The sequence below is a fragment of the Canis lupus genome, chromosome 10, assembly GCF_011100685.1.
Source record: "Canis lupus familiaris isolate Mischka breed German Shepherd chromosome 10, alternate assembly UU_Cfam_GSD_1.0, whole genome shotgun sequence".
NCBI classification, from domain to species: domain Eukaryota; kingdom Metazoa; phylum Chordata; class Mammalia; order Carnivora; family Canidae; genus Canis; species Canis lupus.
Genome location: NC_049231.1, coordinates 45,310,918 through 45,329,005, shown reverse-complemented (window position 1 = coordinate 45,329,005; position 18,088 = coordinate 45,310,918). Strand labels below are relative to the sequence as shown.

The 18,088-nt window shown below is 42.7% G+C and overlaps 1 long non-coding RNA gene across 1 annotated transcript; it reads right to left on the bottom strand.

Annotated features, from left to right (window-relative positions):
• Positions 1-307: 307 nt before the first annotated feature.
• On the bottom strand, positions 308-3,309 carry LOC119873660. The gene is made up of 3 exons (XR_005365792.1): positions 2,855-3,309; positions 1,727-1,941; positions 308-463 (listed from the first exon to the last, which is right to left on the bottom strand). It is a non-coding gene; the product is annotated as an uncharacterized LOC119873660 (long non-coding RNA).
• Between the last annotated feature and the right edge of the window lie 14,779 nt (positions 3,310-18,088).

Below are 18,088 nucleotides of genomic sequence, written 5' to 3'. Positions count from 1 at the left end.
TTCTGTTTATTTGCTTTCCCACTGCCAGAATCCCTTAAATCTGAACAATTCCCACTATCAACATCCCTTGAATCTGAACAATTAAGCCTGACTTTTCTTTGGGAAAAATTTTTCTGCATTTTGCTTACTTTGCTTCCCTTTAAGGGGTGTGTGTATGTGTATGTGTGTGTGTGTGTGTTCTAATTCTTTATTTCTCCAGTAAATAATATACACTTGATCCCTCCAAGTGTTGCATGAACTCAAGAATTTAAGCCTTCTAAAGACCATCAGCTCCATGAATAGACAATTTAATAGGTATGTTCAAGAAATCCCATGAGCTCCAAGTCCTCTCATTTTCAGGCTGCTGCGGCATCTGTTCCTGTAGTTTCTTCCCATAAGGGTGTCAGCCATGGGTACCTGGAACCCAAGGGGCTTCCAGACCTTGTTCCAGACAGGAAGGCTGGATTTCTCCTGGGAGCCGCTCCTGCAATCCAGAACCAGAGTGAGGAGGAGGCGAGTTTAGGTTTCCTTCCTTGATGGAGAAGTGTGTCCTTAGATACATGCTTTCGGTGAGGAAAGTGAGTCTGGAGAAATGTGGAGGCTTTGTTAAGTAAATTTCTCCAAAGAGTTTAAGTTCCTTTGGCTGGATTGGTGAGTTTAATGATTAGATCAGGGAATCTGGTGGTGTCTGCTGTGTTAGAAGGAAACAAATTTCTGCAAGACTATGCAATATCCTTAGGAGAGATTTGTTTCTGAAACCCTCTCTAAGTTTGCAAACGAGTTAAAAGGGATATATATTCCCACCTTTAAACTTCAGACTGAAAAAATAAATAAAAATAAATAAACTTTAGACTGCCAGGTCTCCGTTGTGTCCTCATCCAGTATGGATTGAATTACTGGTAAAAACATCCCAGCTAAGAGTCCAGGGTGGCGGCTCCCGGTTAGGCAGACCTTCCTGTTTTCTTGCTCCTCGCTCGCTCCCCTTGGAAGGGATGCTGATACGAATGGGCGGCTTCTGCCTCTCCTGGGACCGCCTTTGAGACTCCAGAGCCTCACCTGACTTTCCCAGAGAGAGAGAGAGAGAGAGAGACAGAGGGAGGGAGGGAGAGGGAGGCAACAGACTCCTTCCGCTGTCCGCAGAGCAGTGTCCTGGGGCCAGAACGTTGGGGAGGGAGTGAGACCAGAGCTGTTGCCCAGAACCCGAGGAAGCGAGGAGACGATTTGCCAGATAGAGGCGCGCCGCGGAGAACTCCAACTTTGGCGGGTAAGGATTGCGGGGCTCTAGGGCTGGGAGTGCCTGGGGCGCTGGGACGGGTACCGGGTCGCTGGTGCCATCCAGCCGGGACGTGGACTGAAGCCCGCGCGGGGCCGCGGGGCGCGAAGCACTCCCTGGAGCGGGCGTGGCGCTGTCCGCAGCCCCCGGTGCTGAAACCGCACGGGCCGCGTCTAGGCGAGAAAGGGGCGGAAGCAAGGGCCGGCTCCGGCGTCTGTTCCCACCCCCGCGCACACACACCCCTCCAGCCGGGATCACAGGACAATGCCGTCCCCTGTGCCTAAGTTCATCGCACCCCTTACACTCACGTCCGGCACCCGCGCTGGGCGGAGCCGAGCCGGGCTGAGCCGTCGGGGCAGGAGGCTAAAGGAATTGGCTGGCTCTCGCGGGGGACAGGTAGGGGGTCTGGGCCTGACACCACTCCCGGGAACGCCTCCCTAAGACATCCTGCAACCCAGAGGCCGGGCCCCATACCTCCATGGCCGCCCGTCCTGGAAGAGGCTCTTTGGCTGCCTCGTTTCTGCGGCTTCAGTTTGGGGACTAGCAGAGTCTCCCCGAGTCCACGCCGCGCGTGGGGAAGTTGTATCCGTGGCTTGGAAGGAGCGGGAGCTAGGGAGATCGGCGGGCCAAGGACAAGGGACCGCCTCCGCTAGACCCTACTCAGCCCGGGTGATCCAGAGACAGCTGGGCTGAGGAGAAGGTAAAGAGTTCAAATTATTTAGAGAAGTGGGCATTCACAGTTTCTCTTCTTTCTTCTTTTTTACTGATAAAAATCATAATCCGCGGTCTTGGCCACGCTGGGCCTTGGGGCTTAGTGCTTGGGTATTGAGAAGAAGGGCAGCTGGCCCTCTGATCCCTTGCAATCCCCTAACCGGATAATCATACGGGCTCTCTGTCCTGGTCCTAGGGCTTTTCTCCGTAGCTCAGTTCCCATCCTCAGTCCGATTCCCTAGGAGGCTCTTTGGTTGTCCTGGCAATCCTGGACAGGAGCTGGGGCCGGGTGACTGGGGAGATGGGAGGTTGTTTCATTTTTCTACCCTTGTAACCCCTCAATTCACAACTGCCCTACTTTATGCTGTTTCAAAGATTTTAAACTTTATCTTTCTAAAGAGGGTGTCTCCAGCTAGAGGAGAAATGTGGCCTAGGATGAAGGGGAGGGAAGAGCAGAAAGGACCTGAAGCTGGCCCCTGGGCCTCTCTCTCCATGGGTCGGGTGCCTCCAACAAGCAATTTGCTTGCTCAGGACTCCCAGTGAGAGCTCTGCAACCTCTCTCCTGGAAACCAGGGCCAACGGTGAACACTCCTCACCAATCTTCTAGAAGGGCTAACTGGGGTCAGCATGGTCCTTGGTACCCCAAACCACTGCGCAGGGGTACTCCCCCCTGGGTTCGGGCTCTCTCCCGGACTAGGCTGTCCAGATCCGTAACTTTTTCTACGGACCTTGCGCCAGCACCGCCCTGCCCGCACTCTCCCCACCCCCCTCTCAGCTGCCTCCTGCGTGGTCGCAAGCACACCACACACACACACACACACACACACACACACACACTTTCGTTCATAAAACTCAGTAACAATATCATTGTCTGGGCACGAGGTCACTTACTCCCTTGGTGAGAAATCATTGGAAGGGGCGGTGAAAATTTGGGCCATGAGAGGGAAGGTGACTACAATCGCTGTTGCTCTCTGTGCCAGGTCTTGTGTGCCAAAGTCTTGGATTCTTGAAAATTCTGCCAGCCCAGGGAACCCAGCTGGGATTTCACTAAGCTGGTGGGAGCTCCTTTGGTAGGGATAGGGGTGGGGAAGACACAAACTGCCCTTCCTTCACGTGAATGCCCAAGCACAGGCACCTTTCCTCTTCAGTCTCCGTTCAGCCCTAAATGGGGTTCTTGCTGGTGCGGGATGCCAGGCCAGGTGAATGGCTGCTCTGTGGGTAACTGACTGGTCAGAGCAAGATCTCAGTCGCTTTAGCTGGGACTTTGTCCAGGACTGCGTGTGCCCCTTGTCTTTGATGTACCCGTTTTTATGCCTTTTCTATCCTCATTCACTATCTGCCAGGGATTGCTGCGTCTGGTTAATAATGGGGTTGCCATGGCGACCAATCTCCCATCCCCATGGTCCCCAGGAGGTAAACACTTGGAAGCTGCAGAGGCTCTTTGCTAGCTTCCCCAGATTGTGCATGGACTTCGGGTTTTCTGGGGGCATGGGGGAGGGATGGCAATGACCAGGCTCTGTGAACAGCACTCACACACACACACACACACACACACACACTCCCTGCCTAGAGGCTAGTTCACCTGAAATCTTTTCTGATCCCTGCCAACCACTGTGCCCTCCTGATTCAGATCGTCAAACTTTTATTTTCCATCTCCAGTTGCATACACTGAGGCCAAGGGGTAAATGGTTTTCCCTCTGACCTAATTAATATTAGGTGCACACTAACTACTCTTGAGTACAAATCACAAAGCTAAGTCCAGTGGGAGATAGAATTAATTAAACAAACACAAGTCATGCTCTCCGGATCTCATGGTGTTGGTGATAGACAACAGTTAGTGATAGACAACAGTTGGTGATAGACAACAGTTACAGTCCCTGTCAACTGGGCTCTGCTCTGGGCTGAAATAGAGGTAATGATAGTGCCTGACGGTAGAGAAGGTGGGAGTGACTAACTCCCAAGGGCAGTCAGATGGAGTTAAAATGTGAAGGATGATAGGAATTTCAACTGGTGAGAAAGAGGAGAAACATCTAGACAGAGACTACTGAGACCAAAGATGTGTGAAGCAGCCAGAAGAGGATAGATCCTACTGTGGTAATGTAAAGACTTGGAACTTCGCAGGGGCTAGCCCATCCTTTGTTTATGCAACATCTGAGGTTAGGAGGAACTGGGGGACCCTACATCATGGGAGGAGTCTACTGGCCAGGACCTGTTATTCAGCCCTCACCTTGCCTGGAAGGGAGACTGAGAAATACAAGAAGTCCAAGGTGAAATTTAGTGAGTCAATAGGAGGGACAAGAAAATTCACAACACACTTAAGGAAAGCATGAGTAATTTGGTTTGAATGGAGCTTCCCTTTTAGTCTGACATGATCAGGGTTATGAAAAGCCTTGAATGTCAGTCTAAGACTGCATGCTGGAGAAAATGGGCAACCTCTGAAAGTTTCTGAGTGACATGATTCAAACCACCTTTTAGAAAGACCCTGCTACTGGTGCAGAAGATTCATTCATTCATTCATTCCATACTCACTGAGCACCTCTTAAGTGCCAAGCCTTGGAACTATTACAGAGGTGAGGCAACTATTTCAACAATCCTGGGGAGGGAGGCCAGGACCCCCATTCTCACTCCATTTCTGAATTAGTGAATGAATGATGGAAGAGGACAGAGGGAACAGACAGTTGGCAGTGTAATTGAGAAGACTTGGGGATTTTGGATCTGGGGAATTGAGGAAGAAGGAGGACTAGAGGCTTATTCTGGGTGATCAGTTGGCTTGGGTGTTCATAGTGTTAACCCAGACAGGGCTCCAGGGAGGAAGAGCATATTTGAGAGTAGTTGGGGTGGTGCCATTCTGGATAGTTTTGTACTAGTGATGCTCTTCGCTGCCTATGCTGCATCTCACACATTGCACCCTGGACTTCATCTAGTACTCAAAGCACTTTGTTTGCCCTCCTTTGCAGGACTTCACACATTACCTCTTGCATTATAACAATGCAGTGTAGGGGTTAAACTCAAACAGGCTTTTACTCCCTAGTTCTGCCACTGGGTGACTTTGAACAAGTTATTCAACCATTCTGAGTCTCAGTTTCTTCATGTGTAAATTGGAAGTAATAGCTATAATACCTGCTTCAGTGGGTTGTTGGGAGGAGTGAGTGAAGTAATTGGAGTGAATTTCTGAGCACAGCACCTGACACACCAAGTGCTCAAAGTTAGATATGAACATCTTATTACTTTTCATAATGACACCATACTTTATAATCACATCCCCAAAATTAATTTTCAAAACAGAACACTCTATCTTTGTACCTGCAGCTAGGCTAATGAAACAAGTCCTTGGGGAAGAAAGGGAGGTTCTTTGCCTGACCATGTTGGTCCTGGGTGTGTGTGTGTGTGTGTGTGTGTGTGTGTGTGTGTTTGTGTTGGGGGAGAGATAGAATTCTGAGGAGAGTATCTATAGGGCTGGCTACAGAGATGTGGGTTCTCCAGCTCTAGCAACATCTGGAAAGCAATTTCATCCTCTTGGAGTCTCAACCTGAGCAGCTGAATCTTCTTGCAAAGCAGTCACTTAGAAATTGCGCACACATAGAGCAGAGGAAACCACTGTCACATTAATTCCAAGTCATCTCTGCATAAAACCAAGACACTTTCTAGGCATGGGACATGCCTCTGTCTGGTGGTTGAGTAATATAATTGATAACCTTGTTACAATTTCAATGCATTCTCTTTCACCTCAAATTTCTTCCTGTTCTTGGGAACAATGTTAATTTTTTCTCAGACAGGAATTGAAAATCTGCAGCTGGTGTGTTCATACTTCCTTTTGCTTGTGTTATAAAAAGGCACAGAGTTCAGAAGAGAGAGAGAACTCTACCCCACAGCCATTCGGTTGTTCCTTGGGAAACCAGACACAACAACCCTAACTTGGACTCCTTTCTATCTTGGTGTGGGGACATTCCTGGGTTTGCCTATCCTCCACTCCACAGAAAAGGAAGAACACACATTCTGACTTCCATTTTCCCTCATCACCTAGAAGCTCAATCTGACCACAACTAGACACAACCTCATGGTCTAAGAACTGAGCTGCTCTTCTGGACATTTATTGGGCAGATAGAAGCAGCTTTGTTACCTACTGGTCCCCAAAATTGACCTTGTTTCTTGCGAGGCAGAGGATTGATTTTGTAAGCTCTAAACTAGATTGCCTGCTATAGTGCTACCTGTGTGAAACATGTGCCTTGGTTTGCTCAACTATAAAATAGAGATAATAAGAGTTATCCTCATAGAGTTCTTATAAGGGTTAAAAGAGTTCTGATTTGTGCAAACCTATAGAACAGTGGCTGGCGCCCTACGACCCAGCAATTGCACTGTTGGGGATTTACCCCAAAGATACAGATGCAATGAAATGCCGGGACACCTGCACCCCGATGTTTCTAGCAGCATGTCCACAATAGCCAAACTGTGGAAGGAGCCTCGGTGTCCATCGAAAGATGAATGGATAAAGAAGATGTGGTTTATGTATACAATGGAATATTACTCAGCCATTAGAAATGACAAATACCCACCATTTGCTTCAACGTGGATGGAACTGGAGGGTATTATGCTGAGTGAAGTAAGTCAATTGGAGAAGGACAAACATTATATGTTCTCATTCATTTGGGGAATATAAATAATAGTGAAAGGGAATATAAGGAAAGGGAGAAGAAATGTGTGGGAAATATCAGAAAGGGAGACAGAACATGAAAGACTCCTAACTCTGGGAAATGAACTAGGGGTGGTGGAAGGGGAGGAGGACGGGGGGTGGGGGTGAATGGGTGACGGGCACTGAGGGGGGCACTTGATGGGATGAGCACTGGGTGTTATTCTGTATGTTGGTAAATTGAACACCAATAAAAAATAAATTTATTATAAAAAAAAAAGAACAGTGGCTGGCATAGTGTAAGCTCTCAAAAGTATGATCAATATCATTATTACTAATGTGATATTTGGCATTTCTCTCCTTTTTACCCTTATATAATGTGAGTTTCTTGTAGCAGATACTGTTAGTTTTTCATTTTAATAGAAGTTTTTATATTAGATTTAATATGACTTCTGTAGATATAATTCAGATGCCATAAAAGTCATCCATTTAAAGTATACATTTCAGTACTTTTAGTAATATTCACAGTTGTGCAATCATCACCACAACATAATTTTAAAACTTTTCGGTACTCCCAAAGAAATCCTGTAGCTATTAGGAGTCATTCTTTTTTCTGGTCACCCCCTATCTGTACCCCTTCCCCCAGCAACCACTAATCTATTTTCTCTCTCAATGAATTTGCCTATTCCGGACATTTTGTATTAATGGAATCATATAGCATGTGGCTCTTTGTGTCTTGCTTCATCCACTTAGCATGTTTTCAAGGTTCATCATGTTGTAGTGTATGCCAATATTTTATTCATTTTTATTCATTTTATTCATTTATTATTTTATTCATTTATTCATTTTCATTGCCAAATAACATTTCAATATGTAGATATACCACATTTTGTTTATCCAGTTATCAGCTGATGGACAATTAGGTTGTTTCCACTTTTTGGCTATTACAAATAATGCCGATATGAATATTCATGTACAAGTTGTTGTGTATTTCATTTCTCTTAGGAATATACTCAAGACCAAAATTATCGGATCATATGGCAACTATGTTTAGCATTTTGAGGAACTTCCCAACTGTTTTCCAACATGGTGGCATCATTTACATTCCTACCAGTAGTGTGTGAGGTTTCCAGTTTTCTCCATATCCTTTCCAACAGTTGTTATTATCTGCATTTTTTTATAGCCTTTGTCATTGGTGGGCAGTAGAATCTCACCATGATTTTGATTTGCATTTCCCCATGACTAAATATGTTTATATTCATGTGTTAGTTGGCTCTTTGTATATCTTCTTCAGAGTCACATGTACTCAAATCCTCTGCCCACTATTTAATTGGGTTGTCTTTTTATTATTGAGTTGTAAGTGTTCTTTATATATTCTAGATGTAAGACCCTTACCAATATATGATTTAGAAATATTTTCTCCTATTCTGTGGGTTGCCTTTTTTACTTTCCTTTTTTTTAATATTTTATTTATTTATTCATGAGAGACACACACAGAAAGAGAGGCCAAGACACAGGCAGAGGAGAAGCAGACCCCATGCAGGGAGCCTGACGTGGGACTCGATCCTGGATCTCCAGGATCAGGCTCTGGGCTGAAGGCGGCGCTAAACCGCTGAGCCACCAGGGCTGCCCCTTTTTCACTTTCCTAATGGTATTGTTTGATGCAGAGGCTTTTCATTTTGATGAAGTATAATCTATTTTTTCTCTTTTCATTTATGTTTTTGGTATCATATCTAAGAAACCATTGCCTAACTGAAGGCCTTAAAGATTTATTACTGTGTTTTCTTCTAGAAATCCTATAGTTTGAGCCCTTATGATCCATTTTGAGTCCATGTTTGTGTGTGATGTATATTCTTTTACATGTGGATATTCAATTTCCCTAGTAATATTTGTTGAGAAGGCTGTTCCTTCTTCCATTAAATTATCTTGTTATCCTTGTCAAAAATCAATTGATCGTAAAAGTGGGAGTTTATTTCTGGACTCTGAATTCTATTCCATTAATCTGTATACCTATCCTTATGCCAGTACCACACCATCTTGATTACTGTAACTTTGTAATATGATTTTGAAATCAGAATGTGTGAGCTTTCCAACTTTGTTCTTGTTTTTCAAGATTTCAAGATTGTTTTGGCTATCTGGGGTCCCTTGAATTCTATGTAAATTTAGGATCATCTTGTCAATTTCTACAAAAATTCCAGCAGGGATTTTGATAAGGTTGTGTTGAATCTGTAGATAATTTGGGGAAGTATTGCCATATTAATAATATCAATCCTTCCAATCTGTGAACAGGAAATATCTCTCCATTTATTTATACCTTCAGTTTCTTTCAACAATGTCTTATAGTTTTCAGTGTACAAATCTTCAGTTTCCTTGGTTAAATTTCCTAGGTGTTTAGTGCTATTAAAAGTGGGATTGTGGTGGCTCAGCAGTTTAGCACCTTCCTTCGTCCCAGGGCATAATCCCAGGGTTCTGGGATCGAGTCCCACATCAGGCTCCCTGCATGGAGCCTGCTTCTCCCTCTGCCTGTGTCTCTGCCTCTGTGTGTGTGTGTGTGTGTGTGTGTGTCATGAATAAATAAATAAAATCTTTTTAAAAAAATGAGATTGTTCTCTTAGTTTCATTTTCTAATTATTCACTGCCAGTGTATAGAAATACAATTGATTTCTGTATGCTGATCTTGTATCCTGGCATACCATTAAACTCATTTATTAGTTTTAATATTTTTTTAGTGAATTCCTTAGGATTTCCTATATCCCATATCATGTCATCTGCAATATAGTTTATTTTTTCTTTTCCAATCTGGATGCTTTTTTTGTTTTTCTTGTCTAATTGCCCTGGCTAGCAGTATAATGTTGCATGGAGGTGATAAGAGTGAATATCTTTGTCTTGTTCTTGATCTTAGGGGAAAGCATTCAGTCTTTCACCATTAAGTGTGAAGTTAGCTGTGGTTCTGTCATAGATGCCCTTTATCAGTTTAACGAACTTCTATTCTTATTTGGTTGGTTGTTTTTATCATGAAAGCATGTTGGATTTTGTCATACAATTTTCTCATGTCTGTTGCATTCATCATATGGCTTTTGCCATTTAATTAATATGGTGCATTACATTGATTGATTTTGGATGTTAAATCAAGTTTGCCTTCTTAGGATACATATCATTTGATCATGATGTAAAGCCCTTTTTATATATGGGTAGATTTTGATTGTAGTATTTTGTTGAGGCTCTATGCATCGTAATGTAATTTTCAAAGTGTCCTCTCATGTAAGTTCTGGGATTCAAGTTGTTTTTATTTATATTGTACAATGTCCAGTGAATTTTAACATTATATAGTTTTTCCATTCTGTTTTTGAAGCTCTGGAATACTTTAATTCTTCCAGTAGGATCACATTCACACACAAACCAGGAGAGGACTGTAGGCACAATATTTACGCTCTACAGTTATATTTCATCATGGAACTTTTGGAATGGAAGGACCATTAATAATCAACCAAGGCTTGGTTTTCAGCTCTATTCCACAGAGTTCCCTAAGGAGTTCTGTGCACGTGTTAAGATTTTTAAATGTATTTTCCCAAACTTTAGTATACTGGATACCATGATCAAAATTAATTTTGGTGTCCCACTGATTGTCTTTTTTTAAATTGTAGTATAGTTGATACACAATGTTACGTTAGTTTCAGGTATAGAACATAGTGATTTGACAACTTTATATCCTATGCTATGCTTACCACAAGTGTAATACCATTTGCCAGGTGTACAACATAGTAATTTGACAACTGTATATCCTGTGCTATGCTCACCACAAGTATAATACCATCTGTCACCATACTACACTATTATAGTACACCCTTGACTATATTCCCTATGGTTTACCTTTGCTCTCCATGACTTATTCATTCCATAACTGGAAGCCTGTGTCTCCTACTCCCCTTTATCCATTTTTTCCGTACAACAACCATCAGTTCTTCTCTGTATTTATGAGTTTCTTTCTTTTTTAAATTTGTTTGTTTTTGATTCCATATATAAGTGAAATCATAGGGCATTTGTCTCTCTCTGTCTTATTTCAGTTAGCATTATATCATGTTGTCACAAATGGCAAGATGTCTTTCTTTATGGCTGAGTATCTATTGATCGTCACTTAGGTTGCTTTTGTATCTTCGCCATTGTAAATAATGCCGTAATGAACATAGAGGTACACATAGCCTTTTGGATTAGTATTTCCACTTTGAGGAAGAGGTAAATACCCACTAATTGTCTTTGTAAATGTTTTCAAATACATTTAAATAAAATAATACAAGTAAATGTTTTATTCATTGGGTTTCTGTGGAAGTTTTCACTTGCAGTAAGTCCGTGTCCATCATTAGATGAATAAACCAAAATGCTGGATCACTTGCCTAAATTGGAGGCTGAGCTAAGAAGAGAATCCAGCTTTCCTTTCACTCAGTACAATGCCCTTGGCCACCTACATTGTCTTTCCAATACCATTTGCCTCAAACAAAAGATATTTTACTAGAGTTTCCCCCTACATAAGCCTAGGACTGCTTGAAAACACACAGGCTTCGTCCTTGCCTATAGTAATGTGTGTTCTGTTCCTTGTATTTGTTCTGTGGGCTGATTCACAGGTCTCAGAGTGATTAAGTAAGTGGCTTAGCATTGGATAGTTTCCTTTCATCCTGCAGTTTCCAGATTGGATAGGGAAAGAAGGGAAAGACAATTTGAAATGTACTTTAAAAAAAAGTTCCAAGGCATGTAGACCATGTGGGAGTTATTGACTTCTCTTTGGAGTTTAATTTGACAAAGCAAGGCTGTCCAACCTCACATTTACTGAGAATTTGCTGAGTGCTTTTGCCCAGAATGATGCTGAGAAAGTTGAGTTGTAGAGAACTGAAATGGATGAAACCCAGAGAGAAAATGGATGGTGCCTCACTAATGGGACCTGACAGCTAGCTGCTGGCCATATAGGAGTCATAACCTAAAACAATGATAATCAGAAAGTCCTGCAGTGGGTCAGAAGAGTATGCATTTTGGGCTCTTGGCACCCCTTTATTGTCTCAGCTACATTTAGGGATTGGAAAATGATAATGTTTCAAATGACACAAACCGAGCCAGGACTGGTTTTTCATGTTTAAGTCTTGTCTTAAAGACAAAAGGACAGAGCATGGACAATATTTTTTTAGTATGAAGAGAAAAGGACAGAACATAAACAATATTTTTTTAGTATGAAGAACTAGTCATCATAAGAAGGGACGAAGATTTTTTTTCCAGAAGCACATTTTAGTTTAGAAGAAAGAGATTTACATGTTTGACTTCCTTTGTTGCTTACTTGCTCTCTCCCTTATAAAGTTCCATCCATGTTTAAGTAAGATAGAAATGTTCAGTGTGACTCATTCATGGAGCATTGTGAGAATCAAATGAGTTAATACACATTTAAAGTTATTGGAACAATACCAGGCAGAGAGTAAATAGTAAATATACTGTTGTTATTAGTATCATCATTGCAATTACTCACCTATTCCTCCTCCATTTATGCCACCCCCTTTTTATTACCCACCATGTGTATATACACTGGTGTTTAAGAGGATAAAATATTTTTTAAGTAAAAGGAAATAGTTCTTGTCTTCAAGTCTTTTGGAGTTAATAAAGAAATGAGAAAAGTATGAGAATAACTGGAGTGCAGGTGAGCTGTGTTAGATTCCTGGCCTACTGGTGTCCAAGCCAAGATCAATGGAGAAAGTTAAAGATATGCACTAGAGCACAAAAATCACAATGAACTCCTTTAAGGTGCATAGCACAATGGCTAACACATGGTAAATGTTGAATAATGTCAAATAAATATTGTGATCACCTGAGAAGCCTCCTCAGACCTCCTTGGCCTCTGAGGCAGAATTAGTGTCTTCCCCTTCCACTTTGCTCCCCACCACACCCCTACCTCTATTTCAGCACCTCTGCACCCTACACCCCCCACACTCTCCCCACCCCCATTTCCATTCCTGTTTCCCTCACACAGTTGTGTGATTTCAAAGACAGAGACCTATCTTCCTCACCTTCGTAATTTTCAGGGCCAAGCACCATGCCAAGTGTGTTTGAGGGTGGAGGCAGGGGGGAGAAAGCATGCTGGATTTAGTAATACTGCAAGGAAAATGGGAATTGTCTGAAATGATGTGCTGTTAGTTCCCCAGTTGAGCTCTAGAAAATTCACATTCATTTGAAAGATGCTCATAAACCACTCTTAGACTCACACCTAGGATCCACTTCAAGGTCACCCTCGTAGTTGGCAGGATATATCTTCTTCCTGTGCTTGAAAATTAAAATTATAATCTAATCTCCTGCATTTCTAATCTCCTGCAGCGGGTGTGATAATCAAAACAAACCATGGACTTTAGGGTCAGACAGACCCAAGCCTGCAAAATCGGCATCACTATTACCTCTTGGGGCTCTTGAGGATTAATGAGTAATAGATATGCAAGTGCCTTACACTCCAGGGGGCCTGCCTGGATGGCAAGTTTCATTTTCAACAGCATTTTCAACAGCCGCCTCAGGATCATTGACTGTAATTTCGCGATCTCATTTGTGAGTTCTCCCAGAGTTTGTCTGGGTCAGGAAATGTGAAAATTCATAGGGCAGTTGGGGAATCACCGAGGCTGTCAGGACTTAAAAACTGGTAAATAAGAGGAAAAAAATGTTTTATCCTACCTTTCCTGTATGAACTGAAGAGCCAATGTACCACTGAAGAGCCAAATAATAAAATTTTCTTTAAGAATATAGCAGCTAAGTGGTAGAGAAGAAATGATAGAACATCACCAATTTGCAACTTGTAATGAAATGGTAGGTCCAGGCAATGATTATCAATGGCTGCGAAATGTTCTCGCAAAAAAAAAATTTTTTTTTTGAACCCACGCTTGACCAAACCTCTGAGTACAACTACCAATTTACAAAAAACATCATCAATTTGGAATTTGGCAAAAATCCATACTATAGGAAACTCTGGAGTACAATTGTTTCTTCTATAATAGAAAGAAGAGAAATGCATCAAAACTTTTGATTAGGGGTACCTGGGTCACTTAGCTGATTAAGCATCTGCCTCTTGGTTTTGGTTTTGGCTCAGGTCATGATCTCTTGGGTTGTGAGATCAAGCCCCACCCCCACCACCACTGGGCTCCTGCTCAGAGTTGGAGGGTGGTCCTCTTGAAGATTCTCTCCCTCTGCCCCTTCCCCCCTGCCCCTCCATGCACAAGCACTTTCTCTCCCTAAAATAAATCAATCTAAAAAAAAAAAAAAAAAACACTTGAGATTTTAAAATGCCAGTCAGCCAATCAGAATATGTGGACCTAGTTTGGATCCTGATTTTAAAGGTAATTTTTTTAAAAAAGACAACGATTATGAGGTTTATCAACAATTGAGGGAAAGAGATCTTATGACTTATCTTTAACATTTCTCTTTAATCACACACATTTTGCCTTGTCCTACCTGTTAGGGGCCCAAGTCAGGAGTACACATAACCCACATACCATTGTACCATTTGTCTAAATATCTAAAAAATATTCTCTTAGCTAAGGTAATTACCTCCCACCAAAACAAACAAACAAAAAACCTAGAACCTTGGACAAGGACATGCCAGGGAGTGATTGAGGAGTGATTCCAAGGAAGAGAAGTGAGGGTCTTAAAAGAGACAATAACACAAGAAGGGAAAGCCACCCCAAGTGTACTTTATCAACTGATCAGCCACTCTGAGCAACTGGCTTGATCCTTCAAGGGCATCTCCAAATAGCCACGTAGAGTACCACTAAATTTTCTTCCTGAGGAATAGAAGATGGGAATATTTACTGCCGGTTCCTGAGTTCTGGTAGTCAAAAGTTGCCCAAAGGGGGAGTTACCTCTTTAGCACTTCTAGGTTTGTACATGTATCAGAATGGCACAAGCATCCTAGCATATGTTCTCTGGGGGAAGCAGGGAAGCCCCAGGAAAGGTGAACAATCCATGGTGTAGCTGAGGCAAGGTTCTGCTGGGTCACCCCACCTGCAACTGGTTTCCATAGCAACAGCTGGACTGATAGAAGGGCAGGAAGGATATGAGGTTAGAGACCCAGAGATGACTGTGACAGAGACCAAACTAGTACACTGTCTATTCAAACATGCCCTATCCTCCTATCTTGACGAATCACTTTCACAATGACTAGAAGGCCAGATTCAAATAACGATCTCTCAAGCCCCTTCGAGTTCAGCCTCAGAACATAGTGCAGGGGGAGATTTGATCTCTGGTCTCCCAGCCATGGTCTGCCTCCTTCTCTGCCCAGCTCTGAGTCCACCCCATGTCACAAGGGGTCTTTCACACATGCCTGTGGACATGCTGCCTGCATCTCTGAGGTCCACATCCCTTCCCTCCAAACAGCTGCTCCTTGGCCACTTGGAGCTCTAGGGGAGTGCACACTGATGCCTGTCTCAGGCGAACAGACGAGATAAGAGGCCCACAAGGCCCTAGAATCAGCTCAGAGTCTCCTGAGCACAAAATGTGGGAGTCTTGGGCATCCAGAGCATAGACTACAGCAGGGGGCAAGATTGTGGATGGACAAGTCCCCTTGGCCTTATGGCTAGAAGAAACTCAGAGTAGAGTCCTTTAAAGCCTGGGATCCCAAGCAGAGACCTCTCTTGCCCAGGCCAAAAGGCAATGCCAGTTCTTTGTCACCCATTAACTTTATACTATCAGGTTCTGGAGTCAGAGAGAACTTTGTCAATCCTGGCTCAGGCTATAAGGAACATTATGGAAATTATGTACCTGCTTCTCCACTTGTAAAAGGGAAGGAAAGGGGAGGCTATTTGTGAGTTAAAGGAGCAGTATTTATTACATGAGCACCTACCCTGTTTTTGGCATATAGTAGCCCTCAATAAGGACCCCAGAAGTGCTGCCTCCATACAATAGCATCTGAAGCCAGGGTTTGTACACCTGGGGATGGCTGAGGGAAGGGACACAGGCTGGAGCAATGAACTTTCCCTGATGCAATTTTCCTGGAAATGTACAAAAAGAATAATTTAATAGATTTCCTGCAGAGTCCCAAAGCTTTTTAAAGACTTGCTCTAGATTCCACTGGATTGTAAGCTCCTTGAGGTCAGAGATGTATATCCTTCTCTGTAAAACCCTAGCTCTTTGCATAGTGTCTCACATATAGTAAGTGCTCAATAAAAAAGCATTGGAAAGGGGCAACTGGGTGGCTCTGTGGTTAAGTGTCTACCTTCAGCTTAGGTTGTGATCCTAGGGTGCTGGGATCAAGTCCCACATCGGGCTCCCCGCAGGAGAGAGAAACACTCTCTGTGTGTTTCTCATGAATAAATAAATAAAATCTTTTTCTTAAAAAAAAAAAAGCATTGGATGAACAATTTCAAATTGGCTTGTTGCTTTTTTTAAAAATATTCACCTCAGCTGAGGTTTTTAAAAAAATATTTATTTATTCATGAGGTACACAATACACACACAGAGAGAGAGAGAGAGAGAGAGAGAGGCGCAGAGACACAGGCAGCGAGAGAAGCAGGCTCCATGCAGGGAGCCCGAGGCGGAACTTGATCCTGGGTCTCCAGGATCATGCCCTGGGCTGAAGGCAGAGCTAAACCACTGAGCCATCCGGGCTGCCCCTGGCTTATTGCTTTTAATGGAAGACATTTATTTCCTATGTTAGCTCTAAAGTTTCCATAGACGCCTCAAACTAGAATCATTCTCTTTCTCAAGCCTGCTTCCTCCCCCTGGATCCATGCCTCAGTGTACAAGACCATCAATGCCCTAGACCAGCAGTCATGCATCATGCTCAGCACCTCCCTCCTCATCACCTTTTATACTTGATTAATTACCATGTCCCAGTGATTATATCCATTTGGTAGTTTTTTAATTTATCTGATTCATTACCACAAATCTAGTTCAGGCAACTATACTCTCTCTCTCGAGATACTGCAGCAGTATCTGCTCATCTCTCATCAACTCATATTCCCTGAATATGTCCTCCTCAGTGCATCCAGAATGGCCTTTGCATATCTGACTACATCCCTGCTGAGCTCAGGGTAAAACTCAAGCTCCTTAACGCAGCCTGGAGGACCCTCTGGTATCCATCATCTGTCCTACGAGACTATAAGACCCTTGAGAACAGTCTTCATCTTATAGTTCTTTGTATCTCCTGCAATCAACCAGAAACTCGCTGTTATATAAGTGAATAGTTTTTAAAAAACAAAACAATTTTTGATCTATTGAGAAAAGTATAAAATTTAAATCACAGACTTAATTCTCAAACATCAGAGATGAACCAAGACCACTGTACCGACAATTGCCCTCCGAGTAAACTCACAGTGGGTTGACTGTGGTGAGCAGGACTATATCCATGCTTTGGCACAGTATTCTAGGCTCCTTTCATTGTCCTTCCTTTGGATATGGAATTAATTTAGTCTTGGAGTGTGTCACTGGACTATTTCTCGAAATCACTTTCTCTGGAGTTGTCTCTACTGAGACAAGAATCCTTTGATTCTTTTGATCAAGAATAAGGGAACTGGCCAAGTTTTGTGTTCATCACATCAGCCCTGTGCTCACATCAGCTTTCTTTTCTCATCAATAATAGGGGCACCTTTCATTGTCTGCTGAAGGGAGAGTATTCATGGTCTGATTTCTAGCACCAGGATCATGCCATCAACAGGTTTTACCTATTTCTTTGCTCGATCATGATGCTTAATATCTCTGAGTCTCAATTTAGTCATCTTTAAATGGGGATAAAAATTGTAAATATCTGATGAGGTTATTATGCAGATTAAATGAGATGAAGCATATTTGAGGATAACATCACATTGTAAAGGTTTTATGAATGTCAAGTATTGTTTGATTTTATGCTTTGTTTTATTTTTTTTTTATTTTTTTTATGCTTTGTTTTAAAATGCTATTTGGGTAGCTACTAAAATATATGAAAACTAAGTGATAAAAATAAGTAAATGAGAAAACCAGGGCACTTGAGTGGCTCAGTTGGTAAAGCATCTGCCTTCATCTCAGGTCATGATCCTGGGGTCCTGGGATCGAGCCCCACATCAGGCTCTGCTCAGTGGAGAGTCTGCTTCTCCCCCTGCTCCTCCCTCTGATCTTTCTCTCTCTCTAACTCTCTCTCTCAAATAAATAAAAAAAATCTTAAAAATCTTAAAATGAAAGACAAGAGGAACATCACAGCATTCCACAGAATCATGAGGATTTAACTTTCTTAAATCAAATATCAACTTGGCCAATCATTCATTCATTGGCTGGATCAGCATTTAGCTTTGAGCAGCTCTTCAGTATCACAGCATACACAGAGGAGTGAAAGACCTTGTTTGTGCTTCAGGCTGGGAAGAAGACCTCAAAGATACCCAATTAAAGTGCAATGTAGCTGGAACTATGGGAGAAATGGAAGAGGGTATGTGTGTGCCAAGGCTTGCCTGGGGAAATAGCACCGACCAAAATTGAGCTGGGTTTGCAGCTGCTTCCCTGTCCTGATGTGATCTGCTTTG